This window comes from Passer domesticus, chromosome 4, assembly GCF_036417665.1.
Source record: "Passer domesticus isolate bPasDom1 chromosome 4, bPasDom1.hap1, whole genome shotgun sequence".
NCBI classification, from domain to species: domain Eukaryota; kingdom Metazoa; phylum Chordata; class Aves; order Passeriformes; family Passeridae; genus Passer; species Passer domesticus.
Window position 1 is genome coordinate 44,358,322 of NC_087477.1, and position 25,788 is coordinate 44,384,109.

The window sequence follows — 25,788 nt, forward strand, 5'->3', positions numbered from 1 at the left end:
AAAACACATATAGTTTAACCCACACTTGACATGAACAACCTGTTTGCATCTCTATTTCTTACAATCTTTTTCATGTTTTTAATATTAACATTTTGAAAGAGGGATTTTTCCTAAACTTGAAAAGTTCCATACATGTTTAAATTTTAAATACAACCATGCTGTCTAAATAATAACAGTACTAAAATAGAAAAGTTATCTTTCTGTCCACATCCGACAGTCCTATAAAATGCTGCTGAGAAAAATCTATTATATATCTTGATTTTTCCATTTAGCTGCCATGTTACATTAATAAAAATACTGATGTCTGAGATGCGAGATTATAGAAATTACTTAAACCTCTCATACAATAATTTTAAGTGAATAAAGGAAGTAACTTTCAACCATTCCTTCCAGCTTTTGTTAACATCATTATGAAATGATAGCTACACACCTTGGATATGTACAGCACAATAATAATTTTCTACTGGAGAAACAAAAAAATTACCCTAGTACTACAACAGTACTGCAAATAAGCAGAAACCTGGATACTTCTACAGGTTTTTTTAACAGAGATCTGTACAGAATACAAAGACTAACAGGCATTGAGTGCAGCTTACGAGCTGGATTTCACTTATTCTGAAACTTCCCCATCCTATTTTCTGAAGGAGATTGGAGCAGATTGGTAGTTCCCTTTGCACAACACTTTTCCCTATTTAATATCTGCCATTAGCTACATTGCTTCCATTTTTTAGGGTGGAATGTAATTGATAATAAGCACCGAGTCCAAAAGGAGTCAAAAACCTAACTGGAAAGTTCTGAAGTCTTTTATAGAAAAGGGCATCTCTAAGCAGGACATTTTATTCCAATAAAAAGCTTACTCTGCAGTCCTGTGCAATATATCTAGTAATAGTAAAAAGTCCTCTCTAATCTATATAGTACAATTAAGGCCTATTTGAAATTCACTCTCACTTTTCACAAAGGAACATTTTGTGAGGCACCTTAACCTATTTTGAAATTTGAAATTACACAGATTCTCCTCCTATACAAAATATACTTTGTATTTAAGATTTTCGGTGGCAGTGCCACCATGCTGCAAAAAGATAAGGAGAATTGCCAGTAGGAAAACTGTTGAAATTCCAGCAATATAACTAATTCCTAGAACACACCAATATTTTTAATGACTACTTTTATGTGTTTTCTCTTTACACAAAGGAAACATTATTTTAAATCTCCTGACAGCTATTGTACTTTGACAGCACATTAGGTAAAAAAGCTGAAGGAGTAAATTTTGGTTCATCATTATATTTTACTGTTTTAGAGCCGTATGTGGTTTTCTTATTTGGAGTCACTAGTAGCCTTTTGCTGTCCATAGTATGGGGGAAAATAGATAAGAAAAGTATTTTTTTCTAGAGAGAAAGAAAAAAAATTAAGCACTTCTCTCTGAATACTTACATGTCAACAAAAGTCTAATAAAAAACAGCTTTTAACTTTTCTCTTGCTGATAATAGATTGAAAAATTTTCATTAAGATTCTTATTTTATTTTAGCCTCTCACTTTGAAAGAAATATATGTTTAATAATTTACTACTCACCATTTAGCACTGAAAAATACACAGTAAAGACAGTTAAAAATAGATCTGCTCAGCTGCTTCTCGTCATAGAGAAGTGAATTAAATTTAGTTGGTGGTTGGCTCTTGTGTATTCAGAGTCTCTTCAGCAATATGGGTCATCAAGCATTCAATAGGGTTTATCATAGATAGCATGCAAAAACAACAGTGTAAGGGAAGTTTATATGGAATAAGACGTGGAAGGAACATCCTTCTGCTTTCTTTCCACAAGATATACTGGAAGAGTTTTATGAGACAAAAAATTGTATTTTACAGTCAAACATTTCTCTATCCATTAATAAACCCATAACCCTGTGAAAAATAAAAATAAATTTATCCAATGCATTTAGAGAGCAGTATTTAAAGGAAATGAATCTTGTAATCAAAGCAATTCAAAATGGTGACATTTCAGCTTTGAACTGCAAGCTTACTTTTTATTAGAAATTTTGAGGCACTGCAGCTGCACTGGGATATCTTATGGTTAACCTCAGGAGGCCAATAGGAGATTTGCAAACAATGTTGAGGGCACATACACTCAGTGAAAATCTGGAAACCTGTGTTAGATCCCCAGAAACTCCCAGAAGAAAGTGACACAAATCATCCAGTCAGTAAGGGCCAGAAGCTACACCAGGACAATAAATATCCCTAACCACAGCATCAGTGCCCGGCCAAAGGAAGTGGCTGTCCTGCTCTGCACTGCTGTGGCCTCACCTTGAGCACTGTGTGCAGTTTTGGGCACTGCAATATAAAAAAGACACTATTAAAGAACGTCCAAAAGATAGCTGTAAAGGTGGTGAAGGCTCTGGGGGGGAAACTGTGTGAGGAATTCTGAAGTCACTTGGCCTGTTCAATCTGGAGGAGACTGAGGGGAAACCTCATCGCTGTCTACATCTTCCTCCTGAGGGCAAGAGGGATTGGCAGTGACCTCTTCTTGCTCATGACCAGGGACAAGATTCAAAGAAAAATCATGAAGTTGTGTGAAGGGAGGTTTTGGTTGGATATCAGGACAAGGCTCTTCACTCAGGGGATGGTTGGGCACCAGATCAGGCTCCCCAAGGAATAAGTCACAGCTACAAGCCAGAGTTCAAGAAGCATTTGGACAATGCTCTTAGGCACATGGTGTGATTCTGCTCGGGGCCAGGAGTTGGATTTGATGATCCTGATGGGTCCCTTCCAACTCAGCATATTCTATGATTCTGAGTGTGCAGCTCCTTACTTATTCAGAGGACTAATGGAGGAAATACACAAAATAGAATTTGTCTTAGCTCAAGCAATGTTATCAGACTTATTTCATGTCTCTTATCATTCGGTATCTGCATTCAGGAGCAGTCTCCTAAAAATGAAGATGACAGCATAACTTCTTTTTTCCTTCCCAATAAAAAAACCCACTAATGTAAGGTTTTTCAAGAACAAAGAGAAACTACTTTGAAAGTACTGTATATTTTATCCTCTGTTATAATACATTTGTTTTAAGTATACCAGATCAAATAATTATTAAAATAATTTGGGGAAAATTGATGTTATTCTAACTGAAAATAGATTTATTGTGCAGATTGCTACTTTTTCAGAGAAAGAAGAAGAGGTGAGGGAGGGTAGATGAGGCTTATTTTTTGAGCAGTTTCCAGTTTCTTTTGGTTTCCCTGGCTAGACTCACTTGTCTCACTGGAATGAATGGCAACCTATAAAGAGCTGGATAACAACATGAAAGAGTAAAGAGGGTCAAGACACTTAAAATTACCAAGTGCAAGATTAAGTAGTGAATCGATCTCAGTCTGTGAGTATCTACAGCAGGACAAAACTTTTATAATGACTTCTTTGGTCCAGCACACAAAGACACAACAAGGATGTAAGAGCAGGAAAACAAAGCCATACAAATTCAAACTAGCAACACAGTGCACACTTTTTATCATAAGAAACTAATCATAGAAACAATTTAGCAGGGTTTGCAATGGATTTTCTGTCACTGTCATTGCTAACATCATCTGATAGGATAGCTTTTTCCATTTGTGAAAACCAATATTGCTGCTCAGGGATGCACAGAAGCCCTATTTAGTGTGCCTTAGAGTAGCTAGGATCATATTGTTTCCTCCTTGCTCAATCACATATGAGTAGTTATATCAGATACCACTAAAACAAACACACATTAAGAGTTTCCAGCCACAAACCAAATTTTTCACTTGAAGTATAAGTGATGGCTTAGATTGCCTTGCCTTGAGGACAATAAAATTCCTAGAAATCTTGAAATTAGTCAGGTTATGATTTGGAAAGAAGCAGGTATCCCTAAAGTACAATAAAAACTTCATGTACATTTATTTTTATTCTTTCTGTTAAGGGACTACACAGTTCCAATGATTCCCTAAAGAAATACTCCATGTTTCTGTTTACTTGTCACCCACAGCCACTACTCTTCTGTAAAATGGTTTCTTCAAACAGCAGAATCTGACTCTCTCTTCATGTATAAATCAGCTGCAAGATATGGGCTTCAGGCTGGAACTACAAAGCAAAGTTCTGCACTCCCTAATTATTCAGTTCAAGCTAGTAATATATCAATTAAAGGGGCAAATATAAAGCCACAAGTATAAAACACTGTTGTTCACTAAATGTCTAGAGTTTATGTATTTACTACTTACTTTTTCTTACTGTATATTTTTTCCCCTTCATTTATATACTTAGTTTCTCTTGGGTGTCAAAATACACTGTTATCTAAGGGAAATCAGTGTTTGTGAAATACTATGATGCCAAAGTCAGGTGCATTTCAGCAGCAGTTCATCACACTTTCTTATGCTCCATCCTTCCAATATCATGGTAATGGCAACTAAATTCCAACACAATACACAGACTTCATTTTTAATGTCTCCAGGGTAATTTTTCTTTACCTGAGAGCTTTATGACTTTACATTCTTCCTTGCATCCCAGAACTAGCTAAGTTTCCTATGAGCATAAATTTGGAAAGAAGTGACTGTAAAATGTGTTAAACAAATGAAAATTTTAATACTGATGATTTTTCTGTCATATGCTCTATCATCCAGCAGACTTGTTCAGCTAGCAGCTGCATATTTTAAGAACTGTCTTTTAATATGGTTTTAAAATTGGTATGGACTGTACTTCCTAAAGGTCAGACCTGAAGGTATTGTGCTCTTCACTTCTATTTCCCTTCTTCTCTTCTTGAGTGTCAAAACCAGTCAATGAATACAAGGGCATACACCTTGAAAGAAAGGTTACCCAAAGTGGATTACATTTTGCTAAATTGCCTTGTATTTATCATGTTTGGTTCAGGTAGAGCTAACCATAAGTTGGCATTTTTTGGGTGGGGTGTGGAAATTCCTATTGAGTATTAGTTGTGAAAACTGTCTTGTCTTTATTACATGAAGGTCAAGTAAAATAAAACTAGGTTTTTGTTTACTGGTTTATGATTGCTACTTTTTATTTAAGGCATTTAATGATTTCCTCCCCCACAAAAATGAAAAAAAACCAAAAACAAAACCAAGAAACAACAGATTCTTGTGACTAGGAAAATAAACTAGGAAAATAAACATGAAGCAATTTCCATAGGAAATAGAAAAGGTTAGTTTCTCATCTTAAGGATGGAATGAAGAAAAGAAAAAATCCTTTCTGCATATCAATATCCCCAAACCATTTGATTTTATTTAAGGCTTGTGATATGGGAAAAGTGAGTCATGTTATATCTAGCCCATAAAAAAGTTCCATTGAAAGATGAAATTCAGGGCAAATTTTTTTATGTGGAGCACTCCATACACATTTGATGGAAGTGCAAAAAATGGAAATCAATGCTGATCTTAACCCAAGAACACTGGTTGAAAATAATAGCAGACTAGGACTGGATAAGAAATGAACAGCAGATCAAGCGTGAAAGATTTCCTGCAGACTGTGCTTGTGCAGAGCTTTACCTTTAGCTCAAGAAACAGACCAGGGTATTGATCAGTCAAGGGTTTCTCTTTCAGTCCCATAGAGGATTTTTTTCCACATAAATTACTTTTAATTGCCCATTTATTTTTGTATAGGACTAGAAGCAGGTATATATGACAGCCTCTAGTCATACTTATATAGAAAAGGTTAAACTACAAATGTTTTATTTCGCAAGTTCAGAAAGAGTCAATAATTCATATGTGGTGTAACCACAGGCAAAATTCCCAGGTATTTCTACACATACCAACTAAAATCTAGCCACGGCATACTCTCTACTGTATTTATGTGGGAGCTTCTTTTCACATTTCCTAGTTATTCTCTCTTGCACTGAATATAATTCCTTTGTCCTTTCTGTGTCCCTAAGGTTCTAGTTACTGAGATTGCAATTACATTTGTTGAGAGCCCACTTGCTGCAATTCATTCTTCGTAGTTCATTAACTGAGAACATTGCAATTTAAAAAAAAAAACAAAAACAAAAAAACAAACAAAAAAAAAACAACAAAAAAAACCAAAAAAAAAACCAAAAAAAACCAACCAAACCCAGCAGGTAAGTATTGAGGCTACTTTGAAATTCCATTCTGATTCAGAAATACTGCAAAAAATACAGAGACATCTGGGAAAGGAGTGCTCTAAAATGTATAATTTACAATATTGATCCTGCAAACAAATGCATTGTTGTGAGCAACCACTGGCAAACATCATCATCTTTACTGGCTTTGATTGGTTGGGCTGTATATGTGGTAAAAACTTCTGATTTATATATTTTTTTTAATTTCCTGAAAAGTAATTTTACAATGATGCCTAAAGCATGTGAGAGACCTTTACCTTTGTCATAAATCTAAACAAATAAATTATAATAGCAATGGTACTTTCCTCATGGATAAAACTCTTACTTTGTGCTATAAAAAAAGGAGGAAAAGAAGAGGTAATTCCATTTTTCATAGCATCAATTTAGAATCAATTTAACTTAGCTACAAAATGAAAATTAAATGAGAGAATCATGCACATTTAAGTGTCAAGAAGATATATACGTTAAAACACTGTTATCTTCAGTTACTATGATGTTTTTCATTTTTATATCGTTAAATTCTTTACTTTTACAATCATCATTTGCATTAGAAAGATAACTGTAGATATCTTACAGAGTACCATCTGCAAACATAGAATAAAACAATGTAAATATGCCCACAGAAAACAGCACTAAAAAAAAGTATTTCAACAAGAACGCCCCAAAATACATTGGAAATTTACACTGCTCATAATTTCTACTCCTATCTAAAGATAGATCTATAAGATCCTAAATCTTTATATTGTAAAACAGTATCTGTACTGAGAAGACTTGGATTTTAGAATACCCCTGAAATTAAGTATTATAGACAGATTAAATAAGTCATGTCAGACGTCATAATACAAAATAATAGGTACAAGGAGCCATATCTGGACAAGAACTTAAGGGTATGGCTCATTATAAAGATAAAAATTGTACCAAGAACTGACGTATTACAGATAAATTGAAATAAAAGGAAAAAGTCATGCATAATAAAAACTACCTGGAAGTACAAACCAGAAATAGTTCTGTTCAGTACCCATCTATTTTTAAAATTTGAAAAAATTTAGAAGTTCCAATTGTGTACATCTTGGTGACCCATATTAAGATGTGGGGTTGCTGATTCATGCACATCTCTGACAGATTCTTGGTTATTCAGTTTCTCCAAATTTCCATTTCACAGATTTTGAGGGTGACATGAAACTTTCAGATATCTGTTGGGGTAACAGTTACACAGTGACGATGATACACCAGAATCTTTGAATGAAGATTTGTCCACAATAAAACAATAACCAAAGTAATTTTAAAATCCAGCACATTAAAGAAATGTTCAAAAATAATAAAATTGTCATTCAATTTTATATGACAAAAAATAAAACAGATATAGCAAAATAAATATAAAACTATGGTAAAGGAGATGATACTTAGAGGTGAAACATGAAAAAGGCATAAAATAAAATGTTTTCAAGCACAGAAATAGGATGACCGTAGTGTCAGTGGGGCCAGCAGATTATCAAAGCACAAAAGCCAGACTAAAGAAAGGGAAGACCACTGCAGAAATCACAAGGGAATCCTTTCATCACTGTTCACTATGGAGAAGGTCAGGAAGGTTCCCTTCTTCACAAGGCATGAGATTGAGAAACTATTTTTTTAAGAAGCATCAATAGAAGATATTTTAGCACAAATTAATAAAATGAACAGTAACAGTTGTCAGGACCAGACAATTCGTTCAAGAGTGAGGGAAGTCTAGTATGAAGTTGTTGAGTTACTAACTGGAGCATATAAATTATTGCTCTAAGACTCTGTGTCTAGAAGAATAAAAAAGCAGAATGAAAGAGATAAAACTCTTGAGAAAGGACTCATGCAAAGATTTAGGGAAATAGAGAATAGCAAATTGGATAGCCAACAGGAAAATTAGTAAGAATTACTATTCCAGAATTAATTGATGGTAGATAAGTATGAAATATTTGATAAAACTCCACATGGCTTTTATAGATTTTTGGGAGGACTACTGCCTATCATATCACTTTGAAGGTGTTAACAAACTTAGATTAACTGATATAACTAATCTGGATCTTCAAAAAGCTTTTGACAAGTTTGAATTCTCAAATATTTCACGCATGCTGTTCTTCCTTTTTTCACTCCTTTTATTACTTCTTATTTTATTAAATGCATTCTTTTTAGGTTAAGTATGTCAATGTAATTTCATACTCTACTCTTTATTCTTTTTTCCAGCTGCTATAGTTTTAAGTTACCAAAAAATTGAAAATCAGAAAAAGCTTTGATGAACATTTATAGAAAGCTATCTAGGCTATCGATCAGCCAATTTTTAGAATTTCCTAAGGTTCTTTCACAATGAAATTCTGATACTGCTCACTCTTAATTTAATGATAAATGCATCTCCTGGGATAATACACACACAACTCAATTTTTAGCCTAGTGTTTTTTCTCTTCAAAATGTAATTAATATCAAGTTAACAAGAAACACTGTCAACTTTCAGAGGTGAATATCCTGTACCATACAGAAAAATGAACTGAAGTCAATAAATTTTTCTGAAAGGTGGGCAGAACTCTCCTTGTATTATTCTGAAAAAGCAAGATAAGAAAATATTTTTGTAAGAAATCCAGAGAAGGAACAGCTTCCAAATACTGAATTTTGATGTCCTACTTCTAATATCCTTTCAAATAGTCTTTTTTTTTAAAGTTAAGATGTATTAGGAGCCATATTTGGACTTAGCCATAGATGGTGGTAATTGTTTATTTTTTTAAATTACTTTTTGCAGAACTGCAGGTGTATAAATCAAATAAGAATATAGTTGAGATAGACAATGTAGCTATGATTGCAATTCAGAGTTTGATATCAGCTGTGAACTCTGTGTTTTAATCATGCAAAGGATTAAATTCTTTCTCTTTATAACAAAAGAAACACGCCTCTGTTAGCCCTGTTTCAATCCTCTGTTATTCAATTAGAGTATTTAAATTGAATTTGTTTTATGCAAGGAAACTCAATTAAACCTTACAAGGAAATGTCTCCCAGGTTCCTTTACAAGAGCTTTGTCTGTGGAGGATAGAAATTTACCCTTTGAGTGGCATCTACAGCATTCAGCAATTTCATATACAGCACACAACTACCCACTTCGTTTTATAACTTATTACTGTTTTCTTTTTTTTGGGGTGCAACTAAAGATTGAAGAAGCAAAAACAGAGAACACAATGTTTAACAAATACCAAGAGGAAGCTATCCAAGCCTTAGATCAATTTGTTGTTACTGCTCACCATTTTGCTTTAGTTATTGCATATTTTATCTGTGTTTAATTATTTTCTTTAGTTACCACCAAAAATTATCATATAAACTAGAGAAAGGGGAAAAAAATATGCCTGTCTCCCCCTGTTCCCACAATAAATAAAAAAAAATAAAGCCTCCAAGCCAGCAAAAATCTACCATATGCTACAGTGTGGAAAAGATTATATAGACTCATATCTAAAACTTTAAAATATTGCCAGGTAGTCTCTTTACTATAATTAAAAATATCCCTACCAAACGCATAATACTCTGCAAAAAAGATTATCTTGGCCTCTGCAACGTCAGTTTTGTTCATTTGAGCTATACCTGACGTTAGCACAGGACTACAGAGCACAGCCTTTGAAAGCAAAAGTAAGGACAACAATTAGCTTTGAATCATCATTAGTCTGAAAAGTTAAAACTATCAAAGTTTTAATTAAAGACTAAAACAAAGTTTAAACTAAAGACTATCAAAAAAATTATTAGTGGTAGCTCAATATGACACAGCAAATAATGAGTGACTAACCACTTGTCTATAATCAATAAAATTAGCCACAAAATGAAAAATGATAGTGTTAATTCTTCAATTTACATTAAAAAGTTATATAATCCAAAGTGCCATTTGTAGAAGCATTATAGGGCCAAACAGTTGTAGACATCCAATAAAAATGCTCAAGGTTCATGTAATATATCATATGTGAACACCTCCACTATAAATCACCACAGTTTTATTGTTCTGAAAATTCTGAACTGAATGAATTTATTCTTAACAGCCACGTGAAAAAATTCCAATAACTATTTAAAAATTTCAGTGGGAGTTTTGAGGCTATTTTGGTTGGTTGGTTGTTGTTTCTTAACTTCTGCACTGTAGTTCTATTACCACAGAATTGCAAAGTGGTTTTTGCTCCTAAGAGAAGTCTCCCATTAGATTCTAGCCAGGAGTGGGATCACACAAAATTCCAAGTCACATCAAAAGCAACCAATCAAAAGGCAAGGAATGAGATGCCTTTTTTTAGGATACAGTACATATTTTCAAAGAACCCTCCCACTGGTGATGGCTTTGTGTTAGTGGCTACAAAGACACATAGCTCAGATCAACAGAGGCTGACACATTTTGCATTTTCTCTTCTTCTATAAAAAAAGCTTGTCAAGAACTTTTGAAAAACTATTTCTGTTTTGGGGGCAGTTGCTACCAAACTAGTTGCAAATTTTGCCATTTCATTCATGCATTTGTTTACTCCAAATTAAAAAAAATGTCCTACTAACCTTCAGAAATGTGGCTCATCACATGAATTCGTATAAGTTACATGCTTAGTAACATATGTGCATAATCCAAAACAGTACAATAATTGCTCTTTCCAAATATATTTCAAAATTATGTCATAAGCATTTTGAGGATTTTTTTGGTCTTTACAGCAAGATATGTGATGCAGAAAAATGCATATTTCTATTGCTAATGTTATTTAGCAATTGAAATGGAGAAAGAATATAGGAAAATGGAGAGAGAAAAGCAGAGATATATTTTTAAAAGTCAAGGGAGTAGGCAGAAAATTAATACATGTAATTAAAAAAAATGGGAACATGATAAATGAAAATTCAGAGATAAAAGAACCCAGGAAATGAGATGACATATTTTTAGCAAGTCCAAATTTTATCTGCATTAAGGAGCACTAAACAGAAAAAAGTTTAACCATCTTTCTTGAAAATGAGAAAAAACTCAGAGAATGGGACTGCAAGGAAACCAACAGAAAAGTCTGACAATTGAAGACATAGCCAGTCTTAGGGCTTTTTTTTATACAATGTGCTCTATCCCCTGCAGTCAAAGGAAAAAAGGATGTAGTTGTAGTGAAGAGGGATATGAATAACACTTTAAATAATTCCTTAAATGATTCTTTTGTACCATGAAAATTTATTTCTGAAGTCAGTATAAGAGTACTTGTAGCTACACTTATCTAAAAAGATGGAGGAAATATTTGTCTGCTTGGTGGTTACTCCTAGGTGGAACTACTTTTGGTGTTGCTACTCAACCTGCCTAAGAGGATGAAACATGCTTGCAAGGAACAGGGACATATCATCACTATTCCATAAGAAGCTACTAAGAAATTACTCAGTGTGCACTTCTGTTAGGATCTGAGATGACCTGAGGTTGATCCTTTAAGGTGAAAGGAAGGTTAGGAAATTAACTGCTATAACTTCCAAAACTGAATTTTACACTGTGATAATACAAAATATCACTTTAATGTCAGTTGTAATACTAAATGGGTGGTTTTAATGAGAAGATAGGCGGAAACCATGCATAACCTCTGGCAACATGGAAAGGGATTTCTTAATCCACTATCTGCTTTCTAGTTGATTGGCAGCACACAATGTAAGAAGGCAAAAAGTAAATTCCAACCCATTCATGGCAGAGACTTAAAAAGCCACAATTCCCACCTGTTCCTTGCCACAACACACTCATCAATTTTTCTAATTATTATGATCATATACAGTTTTCAACAGTCTAATTAATTCTGCTAATTATGTGACATCATTGGGATATGATCAATTAGCCTTCAGCATGCCTTGCACTTGTGTTAGACCTGTGGATTACTTTATAATTATCAGATCTGCTATTTGCCACACTCAGACACTGGAAAAAATCATGGTTACTAATTACAAAACATGTGCTTTGGATCTTTCCTAAGTGGAAGATCTCTTGGAAAAAATACCACCTCAATGCTACTGGTTCATTTTATAGATTCACTCCACATAATTTCTACAACAGATGAAGGATGTCGAGTCCCCAGGTTATACACTTTACTCTTCCACTAACTTTAACAATAGTTTCTAGCACTGCTTGTTTTCTTGTTTCCATTCTTCTCTGGAGAGAACTGTCAAGAGATGGAGATCAATACTTCATGCTTTTCAGTACCCCTCAAGTTTAGTTTTCCATTCTCTTCTAACTCATTTTTAGCCTTTCTTCTCCTTGATCACTTTCCAACTAATGCATAACTTTTGCAATAGTCAAGACATGCTTCAGTTGTGAGCTACTATGAAAAATAACTGATGGAAAAAGAACCCTCTCCTTACTAGCAGCAAGACATGCTCAAAGTGACTTCCTTCTTTTAGGCGCTACTCTTACCAGCAAAGGGATACCTCTATCATCTTTAATAACCAGTAATAAGAACCACAACACTAATCCACATCCCAGTGTGTTGTGTTGCAATGCAGAGATTTCATTTGTGCTACATTTACAAATATATTTTTTGTTTAAACAATGACACTGCCAAATGCTTTGCTTGATCTTGACTAAGTTTCATGTGATGGGTATAATTTTCTGTTTACATTATCTTTACATGTTCTGTGTCACTGTATTATATTTCCTCTTTAATTAAATTCATAGGGGAAATGTGAATTAAAACACTGAAGGTTTTTTATCAATCAAGTAATAAGGAGATTAACTCTTCTAAGTGATTAGAAGGAAAGCTTCTCACTATATATACTATGTAAAGCATAATAGTACATACCAAATCAGTTTCAGTGATGAAGGCAGCGTTCAGAACTTTTTTTTCTGCAGCTGTTACAGTTTTGAGTCTGTTTCTGTCATATAATAAGCTGCAGTAGGCATACTTTCATAGAGTAAATAAAACTATGTGTAAACCCTGCACTCTTCAGACTCCGTTAAATAGGATTTTTGTTCTTGTACTGGACTGTGTAGCACTAAAGAACACTGAGCAGTTCAAACTAAAACAGAGAGATCTTATTAATAAAGACCACAAAAGATAAATAGTTCATGATATCAAGGTTTCAGAATTCACATCAAGTAATTAATGAATTCTTATTTGATAATTTCTTGTGCTTGAAACAACTGCCATCTACTCCATCCTCTCCTAAGAAACAAGAGACACTTGAATTCAGAGTGGTGAACAAATAACATGTGATAACTTATTTTCCCTACAGTCTTCCAGTGTTTCATGCCTGTTTTGTCTATGGAAAAAGTAACAGTAAAACATGACTGCTGTAGTTGTAAACTGGCATTTGTATTTCTTTGTAAAATCTGTAAACAACATAGATTATACCAGGAGAAACATTATATGTTCTAGGTTGAAAAATTAATCACTGTGCCTAGAAATCAGATAGATGCATTTGCACAACACTGTGCTTAAATAAACCCTGTTTAGAACCATGACATAACACCTAAGAAATGTACTTAATATTCATAGAATAATAGAATTGTTATGCCTGGAAAAGCCTCAAGTTTATTTTAGGTTATCTGAGAATATCCAACTGTTAATATAGTGCCGCTATGTTTGCAACTAAGCCACTCCCCAAGTGCCACATCTACATGATTTTGAACACTTCCAAGGACAGTGACTCCACCTCTCCCAAGAGCAGCCTATTCCAAAGCCTGACCATTCTTTTAGTGAACAATTTTTTTCCTAACATTCAACTTAAACCTCCAATAATATAACTTGATCTGGCACTTGATACCTGGGGGAAGAGACTGACCCTCACCTGGTTACAGCCTCCCCTCAGGCAGTTGTAGAGCACCATAAGGTCACCCCTGAGCCTCCTTTTTTCCAGGCTAAACACCCTCAGCTCCCCCAGTTACTCCTCATAAAACTTGTACCTCAGAGCCTTCACTGCTCTGGGACATGCTCCAGCACCTTGATGTTCTTCTTGTAGTGAGGGGCCCAAAACTGAGCACAGTATACGAGATGTGGCCTCACCAATGCTGAGTACAGAGGGACAATCCCTGCCCTGGTCCCACTGGCCACACTATTGCTGATCTGAGCCAAGATGCCATTGGCCTTCTTGGCCACCTGGGCACACGCTGGCTCATGTACAGACAGCTGTTGACAGGCAACCCCAAGTCCTCTTCCACTGGGCTACTCTCCCTGTAGCACTGCATGGGGTTGTGACACAAGGGCAGGATCAGCATTCAGCCTTGTTAAACATGCAGTTGACCACTGCCCATTGATCCAGCCTATCCAGATTCCTCTGTAGAGCCATCCTGCCCTTCAACAGATCAACACTCCCACCCAATTTAGCATCATTTATGAACTAAGGATGTACTTGATCCCCTCATCCAAGTCATCACTAAAGGTGTTAAACAGAACTGGCCCCAGTACTGAGCCCTGGGAAGCACCACCAGCAACTGGCAGCCAAAAGGATGTAACTCCATTCACCACCCCTCCCTCAGCCCAGCCATCCTGCCACTATTTTATATAAGGAAGATTACACCTGTCCAAGCCTTAAGCAGCCAGTTTCTCCAGAATGCTATAGTAGACAGTGCAAAAAGTTTTACTAAAGTCCAGAAAGACTACATCCCAGCATGCACAGCCCTTTAAGGAGATAACCTTGACATGGAAGGAGATCAGGTCAGTCAAGAAGGACCAGGACTTGCCTTTCATAAACCCATGCTTGTTGGGCCTGATTCTCTGCACATGCCACATTATGACACAGACAATTATCTGCTTCATGACTTTCCTTTGCTCTGAGGTCAGCTGGCAGACCTGCAGCTCTCTGGATTCTCTTTCCAACCTTTCTTGTACATGGGATAACCTCCAGTCAACTGGGACCTTCCCAGATAGCCTGGACTGCTAGTAAATGATGGAAATTGACTCAACAAGCACTTTCACCAGCTCCTTCAAAACACTTGACTGGATCCTGTTCAGCCTCATAGATACATGTGCCTCCAACTGTTGTACTGGGTCCCTGACCATTTCTCCTTGGATTATGGGTGCTTGGTATACAGGCTCTAAGCTGTGTATTCATCTGTACAATGTTCCTGTTTCTTCCCCTGTCATTGCCTGCAAATGACGTGATAGAGGAGAACACTGCTTGTGCTCCTGATGCCCCAACTATTCATTCCAAGACCCTGAGGTCTCTATTCATTGTCCTCAAACTTCTTATTGTGACTTCATCACTGTCCACTTGAACAAACAGTAATGGAGAATAAATCACATCAGACTGGAGAATTTCCTGGTGACATTTCTTACCCAGATCCCAAGGAGGCAGCAGTCTTCTGTTTGAATTCTATATTCTATAATTCTATCATTCTAATTCTATATTCTCTCTCCTTTGTTTCTCCCAGAACAGAGTCTCAGATAACAACTAGTCTTCTTTTTTTCTTAACAGAAGTGAAATGCTCTACAGAAGATGGCAAAATACCAAAAAAGCAGAACACTCTGGAATTCTCTGTATATTAAAAAATTGGATCTCCAAATTCACTAATCGGAATTGTGTTCTGTGCTTTCTTCCTCCTGAAGAAACGGATATGCTTCTCAAAATTGCTACCCAATTAATATGTAGAAGAGCCCCTGAATATTTAAAAATCTCAGCCAGAGCACTGACAGTCTCTGATGGAAAGGTCAGTTTTCAATTGAGAGATTTTTTTTTTCCCATTTCTGTGCAATAGCCCATAATGAATGAGCAAACTGTGTTTCAGGATTGTAGCTCAACTGGAACACAGAAATTAATTGTGCCAATCAGTCAGCAAGTAGCAACCTGTCGCAAGTGCCTGCACATATTAACTATGAAATGAGTCAAAAGAATAAATATTCAGCATGAAAACCTTCTGAGAGCATAGCACAGTTATGTTTGCTTCCAGTAAAATTCACAGCACAGCTGTATTTGTTGTGCCAAACAGAAAGAGAAGTCTTAAGCCAAAATTGGATTAATTAAGCAAGGGTTGTAGGATCACCACAGGCTGATCCCAGCATAACAAATGAGTGGATGCTTCCAGTTCTTCCTGTGTGCCAGCCAAAATAATTGTTCTGTACCAGGCTGTACTTGGAAAGACAGCTCTGAAGGCCATGCTATTTGGGTAACCTTTTACAATTAAGCCACAAATTAATCTGCTTGTTAATGTTTGTCATCATGGAAAGACACTTTAAAAATCCTAGATACATTATTGCTGCCCACTACAGCCATCTGCAACAATCAGCTCCTTGGAATAAATTTTGAACTAGTGCATTTTGAGCTAAGGCCATGCTGAAAATTAATGGCCTGGAAAGGCTGTGAGTTTTATCCATTTTATTATATATCGTGTTTTAACCATGTACATATGGTATTATTCATGTATTAAAATCATTCTAACAAAGTAAAATTACTGAGATAAGTATTGCATTCTCTGTTTCTGTTAATGGAGAATGGCTCAGCTATCACCCCTTTGACATACCATTGCTGCTCAGAGGAAACACACCTAAGAAGAAAAATGGAACCACCAGAACTGCATTCCTAGGAAAAGAATATAACAGATGAAAAGCTCGAAATTGAGAGAGCCATAAATCCCTCTTTGAAGAAGTGGGGAGACATAACCCAGAATCCATGAGACAGAACCCCAGGCAGACAGACTCAGTCTAAAAGGGAGCTTAACAATTGCACAGCAAAACCTCAGGGCTCACTATTGAAGGGCAATAAACATCCCCAAGTTTAAACGTTTATCTAAGCCAGATCTCAACACCATTGGATAACATAGCAGGGCAGCCAAGATGAATTCTTCTTGTAAATATTGATAATTTTGCTACTTATTTTTACTCTTCCTCACCCAGTTTGCTGCCTCAAAATTAAGACCACAATCTTTTCATTTGCTAAAATAATTCCAGTTTGATTTTAACCACAGAATACTTTATGACAGAAAAGAAACTAGGTGAAGGCAATAAACCTGCAGCACGTTTCCCCAGAGCCAATAGAAATCAAATGGTGTATACCTATCACATGTATGTACAACTTTAAAAGATTTAAAGATCTTAGTGCTGTTTGAGGAATTGCATCATCCTGCTAACTCAAACTGAAATTCAGTATAGGGACTGGAAACATCTCTTATTTTCTGGGGAAGGTTTTCCTTTAGAACCTATAATAGCACTTGTTCTGTAAGGAACAGGAAAAAATAGCACTCGCAAATCTTCATGAAAATTTGGGAAATTAAAAAGAGTAATTGTTAATTTATAATTAAAATAGACTTGTTTGTGTCTATGAAGAGCATTTCAATATACCTATTACCCTGATATTTATACACCACTACCCATATGGGCATTAAATAAGAGTATTAGAACTAATGCAATTGGTTTAGAATTTTCTCTCTGCTGTCTCTCTTTTTGTCTCTTATTTTTCTTAAATAGTGCTACTTGTACCTAAATAAGAACTCTGATTAAGATCTAATTCTGCAAAAGCCTTACAGCTTCTTTCCACTACAGAAAATCATAGAATCATATACTATCCTGACTTGGAAGGGACACAAAAAGATTATCAAAGTACAGCTCCTGGCCCTGCACAGGATCAACCCAAAAATCACACCATGTGCCTGAGAGCATTTTCAGTGCAAAAGAAATGCAAATGGAGAAGAGGCAGCTGGAAAGGAACCTGTATGCACATGGTCAGAATGCTAGCTGCACTCCAAGCACCCCTTCCTGGGAGCATAGGCTTTGTTAAAAGAATCATGCAATATTATAAGCAGTCTTTTCATGTTTTTACTCACTGAAAGATTCATGAAGCCTAACATCTTCCATCAGGGCAGTGACTACTACTACTGCCATATGTTTAGCAGGGGAAAAAGAAAACCTGGAAAACTTGAGCACAGTACTGTGCAGGGCTGTGTAATTTTTAGAACAAAATATTTTTGATAGAGGTAGAATCAAGCTTCATCCAACAATAGGAGCTGTCAATGAGATTGAAGGAAAACAAAAGTATAAAAAAAAAGGGGGGGGGGGAAAGAGAGCTATTATATGTTTTAACATTAATTAAAAATCAACCAGAAATTCCTTATGTAGAAGATGCTTGAAGCATTATAATAATGATTAAAAGGCTTAACTGCAATTTTGAATAAAGTGATCTAAAGAGGTAGCAAGGATTATTTATTTACTTTTATAAATGAAACCAAGTGTCAAACAACATTGACTCTAACACCCAGTGTCTGAAACATTAAAATAGTTTAATGGAAGACAGTTCCTCAGGATTGTACTACATCAGGTTTTCAGAGTTAATGCCAAATAATTACTTTAATTAGCAAGGCTAGTGTAACTGTTCAGGTACAGGTTTAATATTCTGATCGCCACTGGTACAGATGAATTCACAGATTTAAGCTAAAATTTACCAGGACTCAAAAAATAAGAAAAGACAAATCAACTACAGGACCTTTGCTATTGCCACATATAGGACAGAAAATAGACAGGCCAGAAGAATGTCCCACAGCCATCAATAAAATGGTAGGAGAAAGCTATGTTATTCCATAACTTCTCCAGTAAAAGAAGACAACTGAATTCAAATCAAACCTCTGAACTTTATAATGTGGTTTGTAAATAGAAAAAGTTTTGCACTGCAGATAAATGACAGTAGCTGTTACGTGTTTGACTACCTTATTTCATCTATGCTAGTAGACAACGTTCTATCTAGATTGTGACTATCAGGCAGGTGGTTAATTTTAATGTCTATTTATAGATGCCTACTATAAGCAAGAATAACATAAAACAAGGAGTAGTTGAAATTTAGTTAACACAAAATGCTGCACTTCTAAGGACCTAGAATGAGTGTTGTGGCTTTTGAGCACAATTGCCACCAAGTGAAAGATCAGGAAGATAAATCCCCATGGACATAGTTTAATATTTATCAAGATATACTTCAAGAAACCAAACAAGTAGGAAGCTAGTTTGTGCTAGAAACATTTTCCCATGTGGAATTCATTGGGAAATCAAATGCACAATTTTGTCTTCCAACAGAGAATCTGCATCATTATAGCACCTGAGACTGCTTCGAGTGCATCAGCAATCTAGTGTGACAACTCTAAAGTAAAATTGTACTCACAAAATTACTGACAAGTTGTTACTTAGGTTTTGCAGGAGGAGAATCAAATTATTCCGATTAAAGCATGAAAGAAATTATTTATGGGCACAATTAATTATCATTTTGAATTAGGTACATACAGAAGCTTGTGGGCTCATGTGCTGAAGTGTTTGATGAAGAAAATCATAAATAGAACTCCCTTCCCTGAACACTAAAATAATGTACTGCCCATGCAGTCATTTTATAAAGCAGCATGAGGATAAATGTTAGTGCATAGCCAACATGTCTTTGTAGCGATTACTAGAGACAGGACAGAGATAGATAGTGATTATGTCAGGTAAAAATGTACAACTTGCTGCACAGAGTTTGGAAGCAAAAAACCTAGCTTTCACCTTTGGACCAAAATTATATTAGGAGTTATATTGCAAGCAATTCTATCACAAAACTTCTTAGTTGATCAAAATTCTGCAATAATTTCCACATCATAAGCTGAGGCTGATAAGGTGGACAAGAGTACTAGAAAATGGTTCAAACAGAATTTTACAGTATATTTATGTGCAAAGAATAAATGATCAGCATATTACACTAAAGATGCGTGTCTGAAAGAGGACTTGAAGATACCAAATAAGTCACTAAATGAGGTGACTTACCACAGCTCTTAAAAATAAGTCTTATTCCTGGAAAGCATATTTGTTAGATTGGAAGTATTGTTTTATTTATCTCAGGAGTTTTAAACATGACATCAGGTCAACAATCCAGACTGTAAAAGGCATATTTCAGAGGTGATATGTAAATGTGCAAAACAGATGTAATGCTTCAGAGATGAAGCAAAAAGGGCACCTCAATAAATGAGGTATAACTCAAATCTAGAAAAGTCTGATCTCCAAGGCTGGCTTGAAGAAGAAGACATAAAATGAGAATAAATAGTATTAACAGTGTTATAAACCAGAAGGGGTCTGTGTATTAAGGAATCTGAGTTATCATTTTGTCCATAATGTGTCAGAGCAATTTTCCTTTGTGGGGAACACATTTTTTACTAGAGGGACACCAGAAAACAAATTCCTATACAAAAGATGAAGAGCTAAAATGTTAAACAGAAGCAACAGTCAAGGTGCAGTACAAGTTAAAAGATCAAAAATATGGAAGTTGGACCAAAGCCTTCCTCTCTGTATGTTTATTTGAATGCTATACAATATCACCATATCTCCAGAAAATGAAACCAAACCAAAACACAATTTCACAACAAAAAGCCCATCTAGTGTCACAAGACTTGCATCCCTTTTTATTATTATCAAGCATGAAGCACTTAAAATATTTTGAGAACAGTCTGGCCTTACTGAAGTCAGTGGGAAATTTGAAATTGTCTTCAATCCTTGCCAGGATGAAAGTCAGCAGTCCCACTGATTTCAGCAAAACTATTAATTGTCTGAGGCTATGCACAAACACGAATCTTCAAAGGAACAGGGCTTTGAACAATTCAGCTGTGTGTATTTACCAACTGAGAAAAATGTTTTAAATCTGGCTGCAACACTGTCATGGGCTTCAAATGAAATTAAGGTCACTATTTCATTATGTTGAACCTCAACTATATACAGGATAACTGAGGAGAGTGTTCTGGATCAGCAGGTGTCAGTCCTCTGCTGTTAAATTTAGGGAAGTAAAGGCAAGAGCAGCATCCTGCAGCAGACATGAGGAGCTGTGTGTGCTCTAGCTCTGCATTAAGGAGCCCGAGCAGACAGGGGCTGTTTTTCAAGCCAAGATTCTAGTTCCAAGACCTGTAGTTTTCAGTGTCCTCATTTTTATGGACTAGAAAAGAGAGGACATATCCAGACTGAGAAAAGATCTCAAGGTGTCCAGGCTGTTTGCTTCTAAACATGGTATTTCCTTAAATCCTCAGATTCTTTCCAGCTTACATGGGGCAGCCTAATTCCCTCAGCTGCACTGTTTCTGAAGTCAAAGGCTCTGTGGGGGGGGTTCCAGAACTAACACATTGCAAGACACTCCAAAGATGGAAGAACTCTACATGCCATTTTGCTTCCACATGAAAGACAAACAAACACAAAAAATGTGAGAGTTCAACTTCTACCTTTTCTTAGTCACAAATTTTCTTTTTGTTCTTCTCTGCATGTGTATTAAAAGAGAGAAAAAAATTACATTCAAAATTGCAACCTATTCTAACATTGCCAAGATTTGTCTTTGTAAATTTTGCATCTGGTTCACACAGGCAAATTTCATTTCCTGTCAAATAAATTAAAACTGAGAACAAGGAAAGAAACAAACTGTAAAAGTTAGTAACACCTAAGTGGTACAGCTTATGTCAGGTAAGTGCATTCCAAGTAAAAAATGTACTCAGATGACTCCCAAGTCATAGCACGTGCTCTTTTTTTTGTCTTTCCTAAGTAACCATTACTATCTAAAAAAACTAGATACATTCCTTTTTTAAAAATTTTTTAAATACATGTTGCCATCACAGCCTGAGGAGACTGCAGAAATGTGTTTGTGGGGGGCATTTGGGGAATTTTTTGGTTTTGTTTTGTTTTTCCTGCAGTTTTGTTTGTTTAGTTGCTTTAGCATGTGGCAAATAAAAGAATTAAATACAAATGATCCTTCTCCACTCTTATTCTGTTTAGTGCCCTACCCCAGTCTGTGAATACTGGGCATGGCATGCACAGCTGCTTTTTCCAGTGCACAAGGAAAACATGAAATTGCCCTTATACAAATAACACTTCCTTTTAAGGCCCTGTGTTAACTACAGCAATCTGATTTGCAGCCACCACTTTATAACTTGTCTAATCAACTCTCAAATGAATATTAGATCCAATTCACTGACTGGCTCTTTTCCCTTTCTATAATTTCTTCTGCAGCTGATCTCTTAGTTCCATAACATTATCCACAGATATAAGTGATATATTCAAAGTCATTAGGCTTTCAATTCTACTAGACAGTACCAGTTGTACTGTAACTATTTAACTTTAGTCTTTTATGATCTTATTCACTTCAGCTATATTTTTTTACATTATTTGTATTTCACATAAATCCTGTCATCAATGAAGTTAGCAAAACACATAGCTAACCTTTTCTCAAAAAATCCATGACAAAATTGAACGAGTCCATTGCATTTTATCTCTCCTTTATAATAAAGCCTTCATAAAAAAGGCACCCTTAAAACATATACATTTAAATTATTACATTTCAGAAATTGTCACTTTAGTTTAACAAAGAAAAGACTTCTGAAATACTTAAGATGTCTGCTACCATTGCCTAGCTCGTTAACTTCATATTTAAGAACACTTCTACTTAAATAAAAATTTAAAACATAGCCCATAATGTGCAGTCAGGTCAAGTTTGTGATATTATGTAAAAAAGTAATTATTAAGCAAATATGTTCCAGTGTTATTTCCCACACTTCAATTTTCTTCCTCCCCAAAACTGATAATAAGTCAGGTCAAGTTCACCATATGGAAAAGTACCAAAGATCATTGTTTGTAATTATTGCTTGGAAAAACAGATCAATTGAGTCTTTAACATTAAAAGTTCAGTCCTTTAATAAAGATTTTTTGTAATTTTATTAGAACAGTGTTCAATTTGTTTTAAAGGTGTTTAGATTTTTTTATATAGAGGACATTTGAAGGACTGACTTGACTAAAGGAGAGGAAACTTAATGAGGAAAGCGTATTTTAAATTAATTTTGCAGAATACCTATGATAAATGAATCTCACCTTTATAGTGATTAACACCTGAGACATTATTTGGTTCCTAAGATATGTTCAGCTATCCAGGGAACAGAAACCATGTTTCATTATCTATATCACTGATCAAAACAACAAAGATTCTACACATCAGGAGGAAAAAAACATTGAAGGAGTTCTTTATTGACAACTTACATACTAATGTCTAATTATTAGGAATTCTGAAAAAGAACCTATTCTGGAGGTATTTTTTGTAAAATATATTTTCAACTTACTTACCAGAAAATATGCACAGTATGTCTAATAAATTTTACAATGTAGTTTCTTTTAGTTCTCATTATGCTCTCCAGGTAAAAGCCTGGAATATGCTCCACTATGTGAACTATCATCACCCTGCCTGGAGGATCCTCCCCATTTTCTTCTTCAACTTTTCTCTTTACTGAAAACTAAGGGTAAAGAGCAGCAAAGACACCACCTCCTATCCCAGCTGAGAACAGGTACAGCCAGGCTCACTGCATTCCTGCAGATAAACAACCATACATGCTTTGGAAGTAGTGAGTCAAGGCTATCTGCCAGTGCACTGCATCATTGCTACCCAAGTAATTCAACTCAAACAAATTTATGGCAAAGCAGCATCAAAAAAAGATGCTCAGGGTCTCCATTTTCAGAGTTCATGTTGAGTATTTACTTGATCAGGCATAAAGCAAAGCAGTCTGAGATTCCCAAATCCACAAAAATCTTAATCTTCCAGAGAGCTGAGAGGATCACTGGAATTGCATGCTTGTCTGGGGTTTATAGCCTTCGTGGGATATCCAATTTTAACAGCTCCTAGAGACACACAGTGGCTGGAGGAACCTTTGCTCCACAAAGTTGGTGTGTGCTACTGTCTGTGCCAAGCTACCTGGACCTCAGATATCCAGGCTGAGGACTAAACCAAAACCTGGGGTATCTTCTCACCTTTGTATGTTCCAGGACAATTTTGCCTTTGTACTTGGATTTCCATACAGTGAAAAACAGTGTATAAATAAATAAATAAGAAAGAAATCAACATTAACTAGTTTAATTAAACCCCTATAAATTGCAATTTTTATTTCAGTTAGAGAGAATATGTTCACATTATTAAGTGTGCACATTCCACCTAGTATTGTCAAGCATACAGGAGAAAACTAACCTCCAGAATGGGAACTTCTTAATGAAGCATAATCTATATAAATACATGTTATTTCTATGCATAAACATACAGATTTTTTTCACAGTATTGATATTGTGGGGGTAAAGACAAGGATAAAGACACCTACTCTTCTCCAGATCAAAAAAAAAAAAAGAGATGACAGCGCAGAAGCTGAACCTGAGTTTATAGCATGTAAGGCAAAGTTTTGAAAGATAAGTGAACTATCCCTAAGCAAGCTGGAAGGGGACTGGAAATTACAATTGCACTATCATGTTGTGTCATGTTGCTGTGACTATTTTTAATTTTCATTTAAAGTCATTTGTTTCTATGATACCTTAAAATGCACACTGCATTTGTATATAAGAAATTAACCTGAGAAAACTGTTACATTACACAAGTACAGGAACATACCGGAGGGTGGGGTGGAGACTTATACCTAAACTATTGGTGCATATGCTAATGTGAGGTACACAGTCATTTTGTATTTTTGAAAATAATTTATATTTAAATTATAGCTAAAAAAAAAGGTGTGAAAAACTTACAGATGCCACCTATCATGTACAAACAAAAGTATAAATATATGTCCAAGTCTTATGGTGTGTTGAAGCAATATACTTGAGTATTTAAAATATTTGTGTTCTCTTTGAAGTGCATCATTGAAAGTATGAAAAATACAAAATATTAAAGTTTTTCAGATGTTGGTATATGCTATGTTTGTAGTAACTCCAAGTACTGTTCTCAGAGCTCATGATTTATTTCAGGAGCCAAATGGATTTTTAAGAGCTCATAGAGTACCTGTGATAGGAACAGGAAGGCAACTCGAGGTACAGCACAGAAAAAGGCTTTTGTATATTAAGAAACAGAGACCTTTATGAAAAAGCGTAATTAGTTTGCACCCTGCAAAGAGTAACTAAATTATCTGGGAAATGAGAAATCGTTGAAAATATTTGTTCCATCCATAGCAGACATTGGAACACAGGCTGAACTTAACAACATCACTTACAAGCTTCATTGCCATGATCCATAGCAAGCACCCATTATTAAAAAAAAAAAAAAAAGCTTCAATATAATTTCCTGAAACAAAATGTTCATTTAAAGCTACATTTATTTAAAAAATAATCAGATAGTTATCTTTTAAATTTTTCTAAATTTAAGCCTCTCCAGGCTTCTTCCTATCTGAAGTGGGGTTATAAGCCTTTGTTGTTAAAGAAGGTTTAAAAGGTAAAGATAGCCGCCCAATTACCTTTGAAAACCACTGACAGTTTATACAACTCCTTTCCTACCTCTTTAAGGGATATTATTTTAAATAGATGTCTGTAATCTTAGGATGGGTACTTCTACATTATACAAGAATCTTTTGCTCTAAGCCAGTGTTACAACCCTTTTATTAATTAATTAATATAAAACAATTGCTTGATTCTTAGCCACAGAAGAGCAACAAGAATTACATGTATTCCTATTGAAAAATTTTGTTTAGCCATTTACTATCGAAAAAAAAACCCCAAACAAATGACTCCATAATAAAGGATCCATGAAGCTCTTATATGATATTGTTTGTTAGGGGAAGGTGAGGCCAGTATTGGTTTGGGGTTTTTACTACACCTTAGAGCAAGATTATGTACAAAAAAAAAAAAAATCAATTTTAAGTAATGAAATATTAATATATTTTTGGAAAAAATTTACTTATATTTTACATTTTCCACACACAAGAGGATTTTTGTCGATGGCTGATTCTATCACATATCATATTGAGATCCAGCACACTAAAAGCTATAATTGTTGGTGAAATACTGTTCTTATGGAAATCAAATGTAGTTTTCCCTT

At 35.3% G+C, this 25,788-nt stretch overlaps 2 long non-coding RNA genes across 6 annotated transcripts in view; one reads left to right on the top strand and one right to left on the bottom strand.

The window, feature by feature from the left end:
• LOC135299989 (uncharacterized) overlaps nucleotides 1–25,788 on the bottom strand; it is a 180,322-nt gene that overhangs the window by 99,521 nt on the left and 55,013 nt on the right. The gene's annotated exons all lie outside the window — the stretch shown is intronic.
• On the top strand, nucleotides 14,811–15,888 carry LOC135299988 (uncharacterized). The gene is made up of 3 exons (XR_010361839.1): nucleotides 14,811–15,309; nucleotides 15,463–15,694; nucleotides 15,773–15,888. It is a non-coding gene; the product is annotated as an uncharacterized LOC135299988 (long non-coding RNA).